Source organism: Lissotriton vulgaris, chromosome 5, assembly GCF_964263255.1.
Source record: "Lissotriton vulgaris chromosome 5, aLisVul1.2, whole genome shotgun sequence".
Classification (NCBI taxonomy): domain Eukaryota; kingdom Metazoa; phylum Chordata; class Amphibia; order Caudata; family Salamandridae; genus Lissotriton; species Lissotriton vulgaris.
In genome coordinates, this window is record NC_141693.1 from 151,346,799 (window position 1) to 151,362,576 (window position 15,778).

Sequence of the window (15,778 nt, forward strand, 5' to 3'; positions counted from 1 at the left end):
AGGGAGTGCCAAATCCTTGGAGCCAATCCTGGAAAGGAGAGTGTGCAACTTTTTAGCTTTCTGAATCTGGGGTGTTCTAGTCTGAGAGAGTCTGCACTTCTGAGGGTGCGGCTGCCTTCTGAGATTTAAATGTTTTCTGCTAGGTAACTTGGTTCATTTCAATGTACGGCCATATGCATAAGGCAGGCAATTTTCTGTTGAGTATTGGCCTCATGAGGGAGCCAGTTGAGAGATTTAGTGATGGGGTGATGTGGTCAGAGCATCTTGTGTATGTTACCAGACTAGCTTCTGCATTGAGAGTAATTTTGAGTGGAGTCATTCTCGATTTGGGAGGACTTGAAAGGGTCGCAGATCCATATTCTAGTCTTGAGACAACTAATGATTGTACTGCTTCTTTGAAGTCTGGAAGTGTCAGGAATGGTATCACTTTCTTCAGTAGATTGAGTTTGAATGATGCGCTGCACATGGTTGCAATGATATGTACTAGCATGTTCAGATTCTTGTTGATTGTTCTTCCAATGGAATCACTAATGGTAGGTTTGCAGCGGAGGGCATCCAGATGATTTAGCCAATCTTAGACGTGTGTGGATCTGTCATGAGGAGATAAAAGTAGGAATTCTGATTTCAGAGAGTTCAGCTTGAGGTTGTTTTGCACTAGCCATGCCTGAGTTTTGACTAGAGTGTTATTTACTTGCATAGCATCCTCTTGGGAGGATATCTTTAAGTATAACTGCATGTTGTCTGCATACATATGGCATGCCTTGTTTGATTGATTGATTATTTCACTTAGTGGCTCCATATATAGGTTAAAGAGTGTGGGAAAATAGTTGACCCCTGTTGGACTCTGCATCTCACTGGTGCTGCGCCCGAGAAAGAGTTGATTAGTTTGATTCATTGAGAGCAGTTCTGCGGGAAGGATGCGAACAGGGAGAGCACTTTTCTAGACTGCCCCATTCTGTTTTCTAGCAATGTTAGTAGATTGTTGTGATTAAACGTGTCAAACATCGATGAGAGGTCAAGTAGGATGAGTAGGAAGCAGTCGTTGTCTTGCATCTTAAGGGTGTCATCGATTATGTGAACAATGGCCGATTCTGTACTGTGCTTGGTTCAAATCCTGATTGAAATTTATCGAGTAGGTTGAATTGATCAATGTGCTCTCTCAATTGGTTGTGCATGCATGCTTCCTGGTGAAAGTTGCTCAGGGTTGTAGGATCTGTTCCTTCCTTTTTCAGGAGGGCAGTTACTTGCCCAACTTTCAGGCAGTCCAGGATAATGCCTTGTTTTAGCGATGCATTTATTATCTTCATCAGTATGGGCGGGAATAGGTGACTGAGTTCCTTTAGTTTTGCGTAGTTGATAGGGTTGTTGAAATGTGAAGGTGGGTTCATGGGTAGTAATGTCCTGGGGACCTCCTCCTCAGTTAGTGTTTTCAAACTCACTCCAGAAAGCTTGATTCTTGATTTTGAATGGTTGAGCGATCGTCTGTTACTCCATTGACTAAAGAGCTACAACGTTGGAATGGTGATTGTTGTCTATAGTGGCTCTTAGCCTTTCTTTGTCTGTTGCAATTTTATTTTAATTTCTAAGATTTTATTCATTGAAAAACAGTTTCCACTGCGCTATTGCTGATCTTAGCGTTCTGCGTGTCTAAAACTCCTTTATGCCTCATTTAGAGTTTGATTGTACCAAGGATGGTAGCATTAGATTTTTTGTCTTTTGAGGCTCAGTGGTGCTTCTGACTCCATTGTGTTTGATATTGTATGGTTGTAGTGTTCGGTGAATTCAAGAACATTCTGGGTTACTGGTGTGGGCATGAAGACTTTCTTGCAAAGTGCAGTCAGTTCCCTTATACGTGTTTTTGGTATCTCTGACCCAGCATTTCTGTTTGGCTTCTTGTTCTTTAGTTCTGTGTGTGTGTGTATTTAGGTGGGAAATGATTAAGTGATGATCACACTGGTCACTGAGTGTGATCAAGTCAATGGTCAGTGCTCATACTCTGGATATGATTAGGTTGAGCATTGATTCTTTGTTATGAGTTGGGCTTGTGCATGATTTGGTCAAGTTTTGATCAGAGGGGAAATGTTTTAGAGTAGATACCTGCATATTTCCCTCATTGTTCCAGTGAAGGTTGAAATCTCTGAGAAAAATAGCATTGGGGTGTAGCATGGAGTGTATTATGACTGTTTTAATTATATGTTCAATGAACAGTTGCTTGTAACCTGAGGGTTGTAAATGAGGTGTACTTTGGTGAGTAGTTTCTTTGCTGTAGAGATTTCTGCACCCATGTATTTACAAGATGTGAGATTGCTGGGAAAGCCTTGACTAGTAGGGATTGCTCATGAATTAGTGCTATCTCCTCCGTGTCGTTGCTGTTGTGTAATTTGGATGATGTCGAGCATGTGTGTTGCCATTTGTTTTGGCCAGATATCTGTCAGGAATAGCATGTCCAATTTGTGATGAAGGATATTTTCAGTGATGTCTGTAACATGTTTGATCGCTGATCTGCAGTTGGGAAGCATGCATTTTAGCATTGGTTTTCCTAAGCACAAGGAACTTGGGTTTGGTCTTAGCAGGATCTCAATGAATTTCCTGTGGTTTGTGTTCTGTCTTTTTAATGTGGCCTTTTTCTTTCCTTGATGTCGATAGTCGGTATGTTGTAGGTCAGCAGTGAGGCTGATAGTGAAGAATACTTTTAGCATAGAGGCAAGTTTTTGATGTCTGTCGTGGATAGATGGTTATGTGCTCTCTTGGGTCGAGGTTGGATGGCCAAGCTGTGACATAGCTTGTGCTTGAATGAGGTAGGTTGTTAACCTTTGGGGTTAATGTGTCTTTTATATATGTCTTAAGTCTTGGAAAGTTAGTGCTATTTCCCTGATGTTCATATTTGCTATATTTTGTCCCTTGATTATGTTTTCAATTTTGTGTTACAGCTTACTTAGCTGGGTAACCCAGTATGTGTTCAGAAAGTGTCCACAGGGCATGTCACCTCCATGCCTTCTATAAACTGTGAGTCAGACTGTTTGTCCCTTATGAACTGATCAGGTTTGTGATTTTTGTAAACCGTGGTGTCTGAATTAGATGTATGTCCTATTGTACATGAACATACATGCCCGTTCAATGTATGGTTGAAGTTCTTGCAGTTGGTCTTTCCTGGTGTTTCATTTGTGATGTGTTTACTGGTGGCTTGCCGACAGCAGCAATGTGCGTTTATTTTGCTTTAATGATCAAACCCATTTTCGAGTTAAAGAATGTCTTCATTACGGGGGTGCAGGGGGTTTACTGTTTTGGGCTCTTTCCAGTTATATTTATATCTGACTGGTCGGTTGTCATCCTTTGAGTTCGCTGTTCCTCTTTGTTACTCAATGTAATCGTAATCATGTGTGGAGGTATCCGTGGGTTAGTGTCTGGATGAAGAGGGCCTGGAGTTTGATTAGTGTCCTGATTAATTATTGTAAAATTGTGGGATTCTTAGGTTTCATAGGGAAGAGGTAGTTACAACGTTTGAAGAGAGATGGGTTTGGGTTTTGTTCCTTTCTGTTGTAAAGCAGGTTTAGTCGCAGTGTCATCGGTGAGTCTTGTGGTGTGGAACGAAACAATTTGGTTGGATTTGGGTCTTGGGGTGTTTTCAGCAGTACTGTGAGTTGGTTGATTTGTTTGTGTGTCTTGGGGTGAGTTCTGGCTTAAAGGTGCTTTTGTGTGTGCTTTTCTCTTAGGGAACCATTGATCAAAGATTTCAATTAAAGTCAAACGCTTGACCCAGTATGATGCCATTCTTGTAGATTGATATTCAACGTCTGCATCAAATAAACGGTAGAGAGATGTTGTCAATTTGAGGCCATGTGGAGTATCGGTGGATTTTGATACCTTTAGGACTGTGTGTATCAATTTTCTCCACCTAGCTGTAAAGCTTGTGATGGAGATAAGGTCTGATTTTATTGATCCTTTCTTTAAGCAAAATTAGGAGTCAGAGATGAGTGTTTCTGGGTGGGCTTTATGGATTCTGAGAGGTATCCTACTGGAGAGTTTATATTCAGTCTAGACATCTGGTATTATTGGATAATCATTCAACTATAAGCAGGCCACCAGTACCTTTATATTCCTTTCATTGAAACAGGAGATTGTTATCTCTCCTCTAACGGACTACCAGGTTATTTGGAGTAACCCTCTATACAGGCTACCGGGATGGTCCGAGCAAAAAGAGAGATCAGCCAGCCTAGTCACACTGTGTACTTCCTTCCTGTCTGTGGATGTGGTCCTCTTGACGGTGTTTGGTGAGATGGTGCCTCCAAAAGAATGGGTTGGCCACAGAACAATCTGATTCCTTCTAGCCTCATAAAAGTCATAAAGTGGTAGACATGGAGTGTAAAAATAAGTGAGCACTCAAAGTGTCATTGATCCTCTGTGTTGTTCTCCGCCCCATGTTTTGCTAGGATTTTTAAAGTAAAAACCACAGTTGATGGATGCAGAACAATGTCATACATTCACCCCAGTACAGAGATCTTGGGCCTAAATCAATCGTTTTTTTGCACTCCACACCACCCCAGTTCAGACATATGCAAATCAGTCTGACCTCGTGCCTCATGGGAACAGTCCAGCCGGAACTGCCAAGCCATGCCTTCTCTGGACCGGAAACAAGCTTCCGAGGACTGGTTTCTGGAATTTCAGCCGTCTTCAGCCCGGCTTGCTTGAATCCAGTGGTGTGGAGAGCATGGGACTCACGTCTGACAATACCCATCCCACCCGGGGTGACAAATGCAAAAACCACAGTTGATGGACACATGCAGAACAATGTCATACATTCACCCCAGTACAGAGATCTGGGCCTAAATCCATCGTTTTTTTGCAATCCAGACCCCCCCAGTTCAGACATGGCCATAACCAAATCAGTCTGACCCTGTGCCCCATGGGAACAGTCCAGCCCGAACTGCCAAGTCATGCCTTCCCTGGACCGGAAACAAGCTTCAGAGGACCGGTTTCTGGCATTTCAGCCGTCTTCAGCCCGGCTTGCTTGAATCCAGTGGTGTGGAGAGCATGGGACTCATGTCTGAGCATACCCATCCCACTCAGGGTGACAAATGCAAAAACCACAGTTGATGGACAGAAGGCAGAACGATGTCATACATTCACCCCAGTACAGAGATCTGGGCCTAAATCCATCGTTTTTTACACTCCACACCCCCCCAGTTCAGAAATGGCCATATGCAAATCAGTCAGACCCTGTGCCTCATGGGAACAGTCCAGCCCGAACTGCCAAGCCATGCCTTCCCTGGACCGGAAACAAACTTCCGAGGACCGGTTTCTGGCATTTCAGCCGTCTTCAGCCCGGCTTGCTTGAATCCAGTGGTGTGGAGAGCATGGGACTCATGTCTGAGCATACCCATCCCACTCAGGGTCACAAATGCAAAAACCACAGTTGATGGACAGAATGCAGAACAATGTCATACATTCACCCCAGTACACAGATCTGGGCCTGAATCCATCGTTTTTTTGCACTCCACACCACCCCAGTTCAGACATGGCCATATGCAAATCAGTCTGACCCTGTGCCTCATGGGAACAGTCCAGACCGAACTGCCAAGCCATACCTTCCCTGGACCGGAAACCAGCTTCTGAGGACCGGTTTCTGGCATTTCAGCCGTCTTCAGTCCGGTTTGCTTGAATCCAGTGGTGTGGAGAGCATGGAACTCACGTCTGAGCATACCCATCCCACTCGGGGTGACAAATGCAAAAACCACAGTTGATGGATAGAATGCAGAACAATGTCATACATTCACCCCAGTACAGAGATCTGGGCCTAAATCCATCGTTTTTTTGCACTCCACACCACCCCAGTTCAAGTTCAAGTTCAAGTTCGGGCATTTATATAGCGCTCTACTCACCCAGAGGGTCTCAAGGCGCTTGGGGAAGGGGTTCATTATTTGTCGAATAGCCAGGTTTTAAGTTCTTTTCTGAAGGCGATGTGGTTATGAGTAAGGCGGAGGTGGGTGGGGAGTGAGTTCCAGGTCTTGGCAGCCAGGAAGGAGAAGGATCTGCCACCCATGGTGGATTTTCGGATGCGCGGGACTGCGGCGAGGGCTTGATTGGACGATCTTAGTTGGCGGGTGGGTTTGTAGAAGGACAGTCGAGTGTTGAGGCATTCGGGTCCTAGATTGTAGAGGGCCTTGTGTGCGTCGGTGAGAAGACGGAATGTAATTCTTTTGTTGACGGGAAGCCAGTGGAGGTCTTTTAGGTGTTCGGTGATGTGATCTTGGCGAGAGATGTCCAATATGAGTCTCGCTGATGCGTTTTGGATGCGTTGGAGTTTTTTCTGTAATTTTGCTGTGATTCCGGCGTATAGTGTGTTACCATAGTCCAGTCGACTTGTGACCAGTGCGTGGGTGACAGTCTTTCTTGTCTCGAGGGGGATCCAGCGGAAGATCTTTTTTGAGAATGCGAAGTACGTTGAAGCAGGAGGATGAGACTGCGTTGACTTGTCTGGACATCGAGAAAGAGGAGTCTAGGATGCAGCCAAGGTTACTGCATGGTCTGTAGGTGTGGGTGCGGTGCCCAGAGTGGAAGGCCACCAAGAGTCATCCCAGGCAGAGGGGGAAGTTCCTAGGATGAGTACCTCTGTTTTGTCTGAGTTGAGTTTAAGGCGGCTATGTTTCATCCATTCGGCTACTTCTTTCATGCCTTCGTGAAGATTGTTTTTGGCGGTGTTAGGGTCTTTGGTGAGGGAAAGGATTAATTGGGTGTCGTTGGCGTAAGAGATGATGTTGAGGTTGTGTTGGCGCGCGATGGATGCGAGTGGGCTCATGTAGACGTTGAAGAGGGTGGGACTGAGTGATGATCCTTGCGGTACTCCACAGATGACTTCAGTGGCCTCTGAGTTGAATGGGGGAAGTCGGACTCTCTGGGTTCTCCCAGCTAGGAATGAGACGATCCAGTCCAAGGCTTTTCCTTTTATGCCAATGTTGCTGAGGCGTTGTATGAGGGTGCTGTGGCAGATTGTGTCGAAGACGGCGGAGAGGTCAAGTAGAATGAGGGCCGCTGTTTCTCCGTTATCCAGTAGTGTTCGGATGTCGTCTGTTGCTGCAATGAGGGCGGTTTCGGTGCTGTGTTTGGCTCGAAATCCAGACTGAGAGGGATCGAGGCAGTTGTTGGATTCAAGGAAGGCGGCGAGCTGGCTGTTGACGGCTTTCTCAATGACTTTGGCCAGGAATGGGAGGAGGGATATGGGTCAGTAGTTTTTAAGTTCAGTGGGGTCCGCTGTGGGTTTCTTCAAAAGGGCACTGAGTTCGGCGTGTTTCCAGCTTTGTGGGAAGGTAGCAGAGTTGAACGAGCAGTTGATGACGTCATGGAGATGGGGTGCGATGATGGAGTCAGCTTTGTTGAAGATGTGGTGGGGGCAGGGGTCGGTAGGCGAGCCAGAGTGGATTGAGTTCATTAGTCGAATGGTGTCTTCGGTGGTTATTGGGTTCCTGGCGCTAAGGTTGTTAGTTGGCGGAGTAGGATCTGAGGGGAGTGGGGAGGGTTGATCGCTGGGAGTATTCTCGAAGCTGTTGTGGATGTCGGCAATTTTGTTGTAGAAGAAGGAGGATAACGCATCGCAGAGGTCTTGGGAGGGAGTGATGTCGTTAGATGCTGTGGTGGGGTTGGTGAATTCTTTGACGATGTTGAAAAGTTCCTTGCTGTTGTGAGTGTTGTTGTCGAGACGATCCTTGAATGCTAATTTCTTGGCGGAGCGACTCAATTGTTGGTGTTTGCGGGTGGCTGCCTTGAGGGTGACCATGTTGTCGGTGGTTGGGTTTTTTCTCCATGCTTTCTCCAAGCTTCTTGGTTTTTTTAAGGTCATCATTGAACCAGGGAGCCTTTTTGCTGGCTGATTTGATCTGGTGCTTTTTCAGGGGTGCTAATTCGTCGGCACTGCGGGTGATCCATTGCTTGAGATTGGTGGCCGCATGGTTTGGGTCCAATGAGAGGGTGGGAGGGTTTTGGTTGAGTGATGTGAGGAGTTGCTCGGTGGTGATTTTGTTCCAGTTTCTTCACGGAAGTGAACACAGCTGTGGTCCGTCCAGTGGAGAGCTGTGGTGTGATCGAAGGAGATGTGCTTGCTGGAGGTGAAGATAGGGTCGAGCGTGTGACCGGCTATATGGGTGGGGGTGTCAACAAGTTGTTTGAGTCTGAGATTGGCCAGGTTGTCCAGAAGGGTGGAGGTGTTGTTGTCGTGTTTGTTTTCAAGGTGGTAGTTGAGGTCTCCTAAAAGAATGTAGTTCTCGGAGGCGAGGGCATGTGGGCTGACGAAGTCGGTGATGTCGTCGCTGAATTGAGTGCGGGTGCCTGGAGGCCTGTAGATGAGGGTGCCTCTAAGTGTGGTCCTAGGGTCGGTGTGGATATGAAAGTGAAGATGTTCGGCGGTTGCAAAGTTATCTTCGGAGCTGGTCGACATTTTGATGGTGTTCTTGTGGATAATGGCGATGCCTCCTCCTGTTTGTTTGGTGCGGTCTTTCCGGATAATCTTGTAATTGTCCAGGATGGCTATGGCGATGTCGGGTGCTGATGATGTGTTCATCCATGTTTCTGTAAGGAAGGCGATGTCCGGTGAAGCAGTGTCGAGTAGGTCCCAGAGCTCAGTTGCGTGTCTGTGGACCGAGCGGGTGTTGAGTAGGATGCACTTCAGGTGGTTAGAGTCGGGGCTTTGTTTGGAGGAAGTGGATTTGGTGAGGGTCCTGATGCAGTTGAACATGCAAGAGAGGCAGGCGAATGGGCCGTGGGTACGACCTGGGATGGCTTCGCAGCATTGTGGTGTGCGGACGGGGTTGAGGGCGAGGAGAGTTTCGGCATCAAAAGTGATTCTAGTGGGCTGGGTGTGGCGGGGACCAGGGGGTCTGGTGCTGGGCGCGGTCCAGGCGCGGACGGGCGTAGACCAGTGCGTGGGTGACAGTCTTTCTTGTCTCGAGGGGGATCCAGCGGAAGATCTTTTTGAGAATGCGAAGTACGTTGAAGCAGGAGGATGAGACTGCGTTGACTTGTCTGGACATCGAGAAAGAGGAGTCTAGGATGCAGCCAAGGTTACTGCATGGTCTGTAGGTGTGGGTGCGGTGCCCAGAGTGGAAGGCCACCAAGAGTCATCCCAGGCAGAGGAGGAAGTTCCTAGGATGAGTATCTCCGTTTTGTCTGAGTTGAGTTTAAGGCGGCTATGTTTCATCCATTCGGCTACTTCTTTCATGCCTTCGTGAAGATTGTTTTTGGCGGTGTTAGGGTCTTTGGTGAGGGAAAGGATTAATTGGGTGTCGTTGGCATAAGAGATGATGTTGAGGTTGTGTTGGCGCGCTATGGATGCGAGTGGGCTCATGTAGACGTTGAAGAGGGTGGGACTGAGTGATGATCCTTGCGGTACTCCACAGATGACTTCAGTGGCCTCTGAGTTGAATGGGGGAAGTCGGACTCTCTGGGTTCTCCCAGCTAGGAATGAGACGATCCAGTCCAAGGCTTTTCCTTTTATGCCAATGTTGCTGAGGCGTTGTATGAGGGTGCTGTGGCAGATTGTGTCGAAGACGGCGGAGAGGTCAAGTAGAATGAGGGCCGCTGTTTCTCCGTTATCCAGTAGTGTTCGGATGTCGTCTGTTGCTGCAATGAGGGCGGTTTCGGTGCTGTGTTTGGCTCGAAATCCAGACTGAGAGGGATCGAGGCAGTTGTTGGATTCAAGGAAGGCGGCGAGCTGGCTGTTGACGGCTTTCTCAATGACTTTGGCCAGGAATGGGAGGAGGGATATGGGTCAGTAGTTTTTAAGTTCAGTGGGGTCCGCTGTGGGTTTCTTCAAAAGGGCACTGAGTTCGGCGTGTTTCCAGCTTTGTGGGAAGGTAGCAGAGTTGAACGAGCAGTTGATGACGTCACGGAGATGGGGTGCGATGATGGAGTCAGCTTTGTTGAAGATGTGGTGGGGGCAGGGGTCGGTAGGCGAGCCAGAGTGGATTGAGTTCATTAGTCGAATGGTGTCTTCGGTGGTTATTGGGTTCCTGGCGCTAAGGTTGTTAGTTGGCGGAGTAGGATCTGAGGGGAGTGGGGAGGGTTGATCGCTGGGAGTATTCTCAAAGCTGTTGTGGATGTCGGCAATTTTGTTGTAGAAGAAGGAGGATAACGCATCGCAGAGGTCTTGGGAGGGAGTGATGTCGTTAGATGCTGTGGTGGGGTTGGTGAATTCTTTGACGATGTTGAAAAGTTCCTTGCTGTTGTGAGTGTTGTTGTCGAGACGATCCTTGAATGCTAATTTCTTGGCAGAGCGACTCAATTGTTGGTGTTTGCGGGTGGCTGCCTTGAGGGTGACCATGTTGTCGGTGGTTGGGTTTTTTCTCCATGCTTTCTCCAAGGTGCGGCATAGCTTCTTGGTTTTTTTAAGGTCATCATTGAACCAGGGAGCCTTTTTGCTGGCTGATTTGATCTGGTGCTTTTTCAGGGGTGCTAATTCGTCGGCACTGCGGGTGATCCATTGCTTGAGATTGGTGGCCGCTTGGTTTGGGTCCAATGAGAGGGTGGGAGGGTTTTGGTTGAGTGATGTGAGGAGTTGCTCGGTGGTGATTTTGTTCCAGTTTCTTCACGGAAGTGAACACAGCTGTGGTCCGTCCAGTGGAGAGCTGTGGTGTGATCGAAGGAGATGTGCTTGCTGGAGGTGAAGATAGGGTCGAGCGTGTGACCGGCTATATGGGTGGGGGTGTCAACAAGTTGTTTGAGTCTGAGATTGGCCAGGTTGTCCAGAAGGGTGGAGGTGTTGTTGTCGTGTTTGTTTTCAAGGTGGTAGTTGAGGTCTCCTAAAAGAATGTAGTTCTCGGAGGCGAGGGCATGTGGGCTGACGAAGTCGGTGATGTCGTCGCTGAATTGAGTGCGGGTGCCTGGAGGCCTGTAGATGAGGGTGCCTCTAAGTGTGGTCCTAGGGTCGGTGTGGATATGAAAGTGAAGATGTTCGGCGGTTGCAAAGTTATCTTCGGAGCTGGTCGACATTTTGATGGTGTTCTTGTGGATAATGGCGATGCCTCCTCCTGTTTGTTTGGTGCGGTCTTTCCGGATAATCTTGTAATTGTCCAGGATGGCTATGGCGATGTCGGGTGCTGATGATGTGTTCATCCATGTTTCTGTAAGGAAGGCGATGTCCGGTGAAGCAGTGTCGAGTAGGTCCCAGAGCTCAGTTGCGTGTCTGTGGACCGAGCGGGTGTTGAGTAGGATGCACTTCAGGTGGTTAGAGTCGGGGCTTTGTTTGGAGGAAGTGGATTTGGTGAGGGTCCTGATGCAGTTGAACATGCAAGAGAGGCAGGCGAATGGGCCGTGGGTACGACCTGGGATGGCTTTGCAGCATTGTGGTGTGCGTACGGGGTTGAGGGCGAGGAGAGTTTCGGCATCAAAAGTGATTCTAGTGGGCTGGGTGTGGCGGGGACCAGGGGGTCTGGTGCTGGGCGCGGTCCAGGCGCGGACGGGCGTAGACGGGCTTACCTGTGGCGCACCTTCGGCGCGCATGGGGCGCGAACGCTGCACGTGAACACTGCGCGCAAAAGCATCTGTCATATAGGATGGTGGAGGGGGCAGGGGCGAGGGAGGAGCAGCTGGGAGGCGTTAGCGGGGCGGGGAGGCTGTCCACGAGGCACAACAAACAAAATGGCTGTGAAATAAAGCAGACCTGCAGCAGGGCGAGATTGGGGCACACAGATGGGGTACTAGCGCAACCACACTGAAATACTACTTTAAAACTGTACCAGTGCGAGCGATCACATTATATGCAAGCACAGTGAAGTTAGCATACAATGCAACCAGCGCAAAAATCAGTTACTTATCTGGCCATACAGCGTACAATGCAATCAGCGCAATTTATAAATAAATTATCTGGCAATACAGCTTACAATGCAACCAGCGCTAAAATCAATTAGTTATCTAGCAATACAGCGTACAGTGCAATCAGCGCAATTTTACAATTAAATTCTCTGGCAATACAGCGTACAATGCAACAGCTTGAATCCAGTGGTGTGGAGAGCATGGGAATCACGTCTGAGCATACCCATCCTACTCGGGGTGACAAATGCAAAAACCACAGTTGATGGACGGAATGCAGAACAATGTCATACATTCACCCCAGTACAGAGATCTGGGCCTAAATCCATCGTTTTTCTGCACTCCACACCACCCCAGCTCAGACATGGCCATATGCAAATCAGTCTGACCCTGTGCCTCATGGAAACAGTCCAGCCCAAACTGCCAAGCCATGCCTTCCCTGGACCAGAAACAAGTTTCCGAGGACCGGTTTCTGGCATTTCAGCCGTCTTCAGCCCGGCTTGCTTGAATCCAGTGGTGTGGAGAGCAAGGGACTCACGTCTGAGCATACCCATCCCACTCGGGTGATAAATGCAAAAACCACAGATGATGGACAGAATGCAGAACAATGTCATACATTCACCCCAGTACAGATATCTGGGCCTAAATCCATCGTTTTTTGCACTCCACACCACCCCAGTTCAGACATGGCTGTAGGAGAGTAGGGTCTGCTATCCTATGGTCACCCCAAATTTTTGCTTTTTGCTTCACTGGTTTATGACTTAATGTGGCTGTAGGCCTGCTAATCAGACCCACAGCCTGCTGTTCTCTCTCTAAATTAATGCCAATGCACTCTAGGTGCATTACGAATTGGAACTGGTTCACCTTATAGGATCTGTAACAGTGTACCTCAGGTACCCAGGGCATAGGTGTATCCAAGGCCTACCAGGGGCTGCAGCATGTATTGTGCCACCCCGAGTCGAGGGAGAATAGTTGACTGTTTGTACAGTACTGCTCCGTTTATGATTTGTATTCTCTGTTGCAGTTACTGTGGGTTGAGCTTACTTAAGTTTTTATTGTATTGTAAGCCACCCTCTTCTCCATTTCTGTTTGCCTGTTATTGTCCTTTCTCACTACTTTCCCTCTATGTATCGTTCTCCCTCGACTCGGTACAGGCTTGTGCCCAGTTATTTATGTGTGACTTGCTTACCTTTATCTTATGTATGACCTCATCAAAATTTTTTCTGAATAAATACTTCTTTCTCCGGCTGGACACTGAAGAAGAAAAATACACAGTCCTTTATTTAAGCCTGTGCTAATCTTTTTCTCAAAGCATCATTAAAGCCTAGGACCTTTGTTAAACTATAATAAGTAGTACTACCCTGGGTCCTTAGCCACCTATACGGGTTCCCTTGTTCGTTGATACCTACCCTTCTACAATCCGGGAGGCAGAGTGCTTGGTTTCATGTGAGATGGTGCTCTGGCACGAGCTGAGCCTGTCTGCAGCTGTCAGGAACAACTCCCTTAGCTGTTCCGGGATATTGCCATACCATATACTCTTAAGTGCATTATGATCTTCGCGGTTATATGCTAACTTTGGTTTGGCTTTATCAAAACATGTCAAGTAAGGTGTCATACAATTTGGAATACTATCCCCTCGACAGTTCTGTCGACGGGGATATCATTCCACCCTTCTAGAGGGACACAACATGTACCTAACCTGAACCCCGGTTAAAGTTAACCAGAGCCTCAGCATCACAAAATGGATGCTGCCACCACAGACACAAGTCTGACCTCCTGCTGCTGGGAGTCCTTCCACCGAGGGAGGCTTGGACAAAGGGTTTCCTGCCTTGGGAGGTGCGAGCACCACCCCAGACAGGATTTTGTGTATTGGGTAGGACAGGGCTGAATAGATTGAGACATGCCTGGGGCACACAAGGTGTCCCTGTGCATAAGCCAGTCCAAACCGGTGCTGGGGCTTTCCAGCCCCAGTCCGGGCGCGGAGCTGGACAAAGTAAAGGGGGTGTAACCACCCCCTTCCTGGTCCCACCCAGAGGAGGGACCTAGCAGGTGATCCGGCCCACAGATTTGGAATAAGAGTAGGAGCTGTGTCCTAAGACTTCGGATCATGCTGAACTCGACTTGAAACTAAGAAGAAAACTGGACTTCAACATTCTGCTGCACAGAAGACTGAAGAGAATCTCCCTTGTGGCCAAGGAGTGACCACCCTGTGAATACAGGCACCAACCAGCAACTCTACGTCTGCTTTGCCGCCGCCTCCCACCGGAGCCCGAGCCCAGACCCCAACAAGACCTGGATTCCCAGACATGTCAGAGCCCGATCCACAGTCCCTGAAAAGAAGAGACCCGTGGAGGCACCGATAGACTTGAGACCGGTCCTCTTGAAAGACCCCGAGAAGCTGACTGCGCAGCACCCGAGGCACCCTCGACGCGGAGCTTTAGAGTTTGAGAAGCCCCACCACCGAGCAGCATTTGCACCCAAGATCAGCCCCCCAGCATCTCCACAATCTGCGTGGGGCCCTTTTGCACTTTGCCACTCGACGTGCCATCCCGGTCAATTGCCACGTGGCTGGTGGCCATCTTGGCAACGAAATCTACAATATACACCACTGGTCTGGTTGCTCCAGACTGGCCCTCGCACCTGTAAAAAGGAGCAGCCCCTCTGACCTTGCTGGTCCGAGAAATAAGCTTTCTTCACTTCCTGCGTGGCTTGCATTAGCCAAGGCCTGTTTGCTCCAATCAAGTTGCCGACACCGCCATCAGCTAGAACCTCTGTGGGACAGCTCGTGATCGACTCCTGGACATCCTCGACCTCTTCGTGTCCACGTGGCTGCGGAGACAAGCTGCACCTCATTGCCTGTTTGCACCCGACATCGCCTGGTTCCATTCTGTTTCCACGGTAGTCACTGGCTAGTGACTTTGAACATTGTCCCCTCTGCTTTCAGGTCTTCACCTCTTCAGATCCACCCTTGGATCCACCGGAACTCTCCTCGACGACCCGCCTGCAGCATCTTCATCTCCAGGCACCATCGACCTACGTGGCGAAACCCGACACTACTTCGCACCTATGCACCCGCTTCCTGTGGGTGAGGTAACTTAGCAACGCCAGTGTTCCTACACTGGTAGACACCTCTAGTGCCTAGGTCTAAAGTTTTGTCCTTGTAGATCAATAGGAAGGTTCCTTAAACACTAACTTTGTAACTTTTACACACCATTGACTTTGCATTGGTGCATGCGTGTTCTTTAAGAGCTGCACTCGAGTCCCGCACGCCTTTCCCGACTTCTTCACTGTTAGTCCCGAACAGCTCCAGCGATTCCCCAGGCCCTAGGCCTATTTCCTTTCCCAATAGTGATTCTTATACCACTATTTTAGTATATGGTTTAGGTGGCCCCTAGGGCTCATCCATATTGTGCAACTTTTATGTATTTAAACTGTGTTTTGTTTTATCGCATTTGCTTCTGTGCTCATAAAGAGTATAGGGGATTCTTGTAGTAATAAATATATATATATATTTTCAATATATATCTGTGTGGTGTTCTTTCATTTGGTATTCAAGGGGATTGTGTATGGTAAAACAGCTTGCTTCACATGCCTTTACAGAGTTTAGCCTAAGACTGCTTTGTCCACGCTATTAGGATAGCTGGTCTATTAGGTTGACTTACAACCAATCATCATAAGGGTTGCTTGGCATGGTACAAGGTGATCACTAGAACTAGTGAGCACCATATACCTGGCCAACTTCTCACAATGGCCATATGCAAATCAGTCTGACCCTGTGCCTTATGGGAACAGTCCAGCCCGAACTGCCAAGCCATGCCTTCCCCGGACCGGAAACAAGCTTCGGAGGACCGGTTTCTGGCATTTCAGCCGTCTTCAGCCCGGCTTGCTAGAATCCAGTGGTGTGGATAGCATGGGACTCACGTCTGATCATACCCTTCCCACTCAGGGTGACAAATGCAAAAACCACAGTTGATGGACAGAA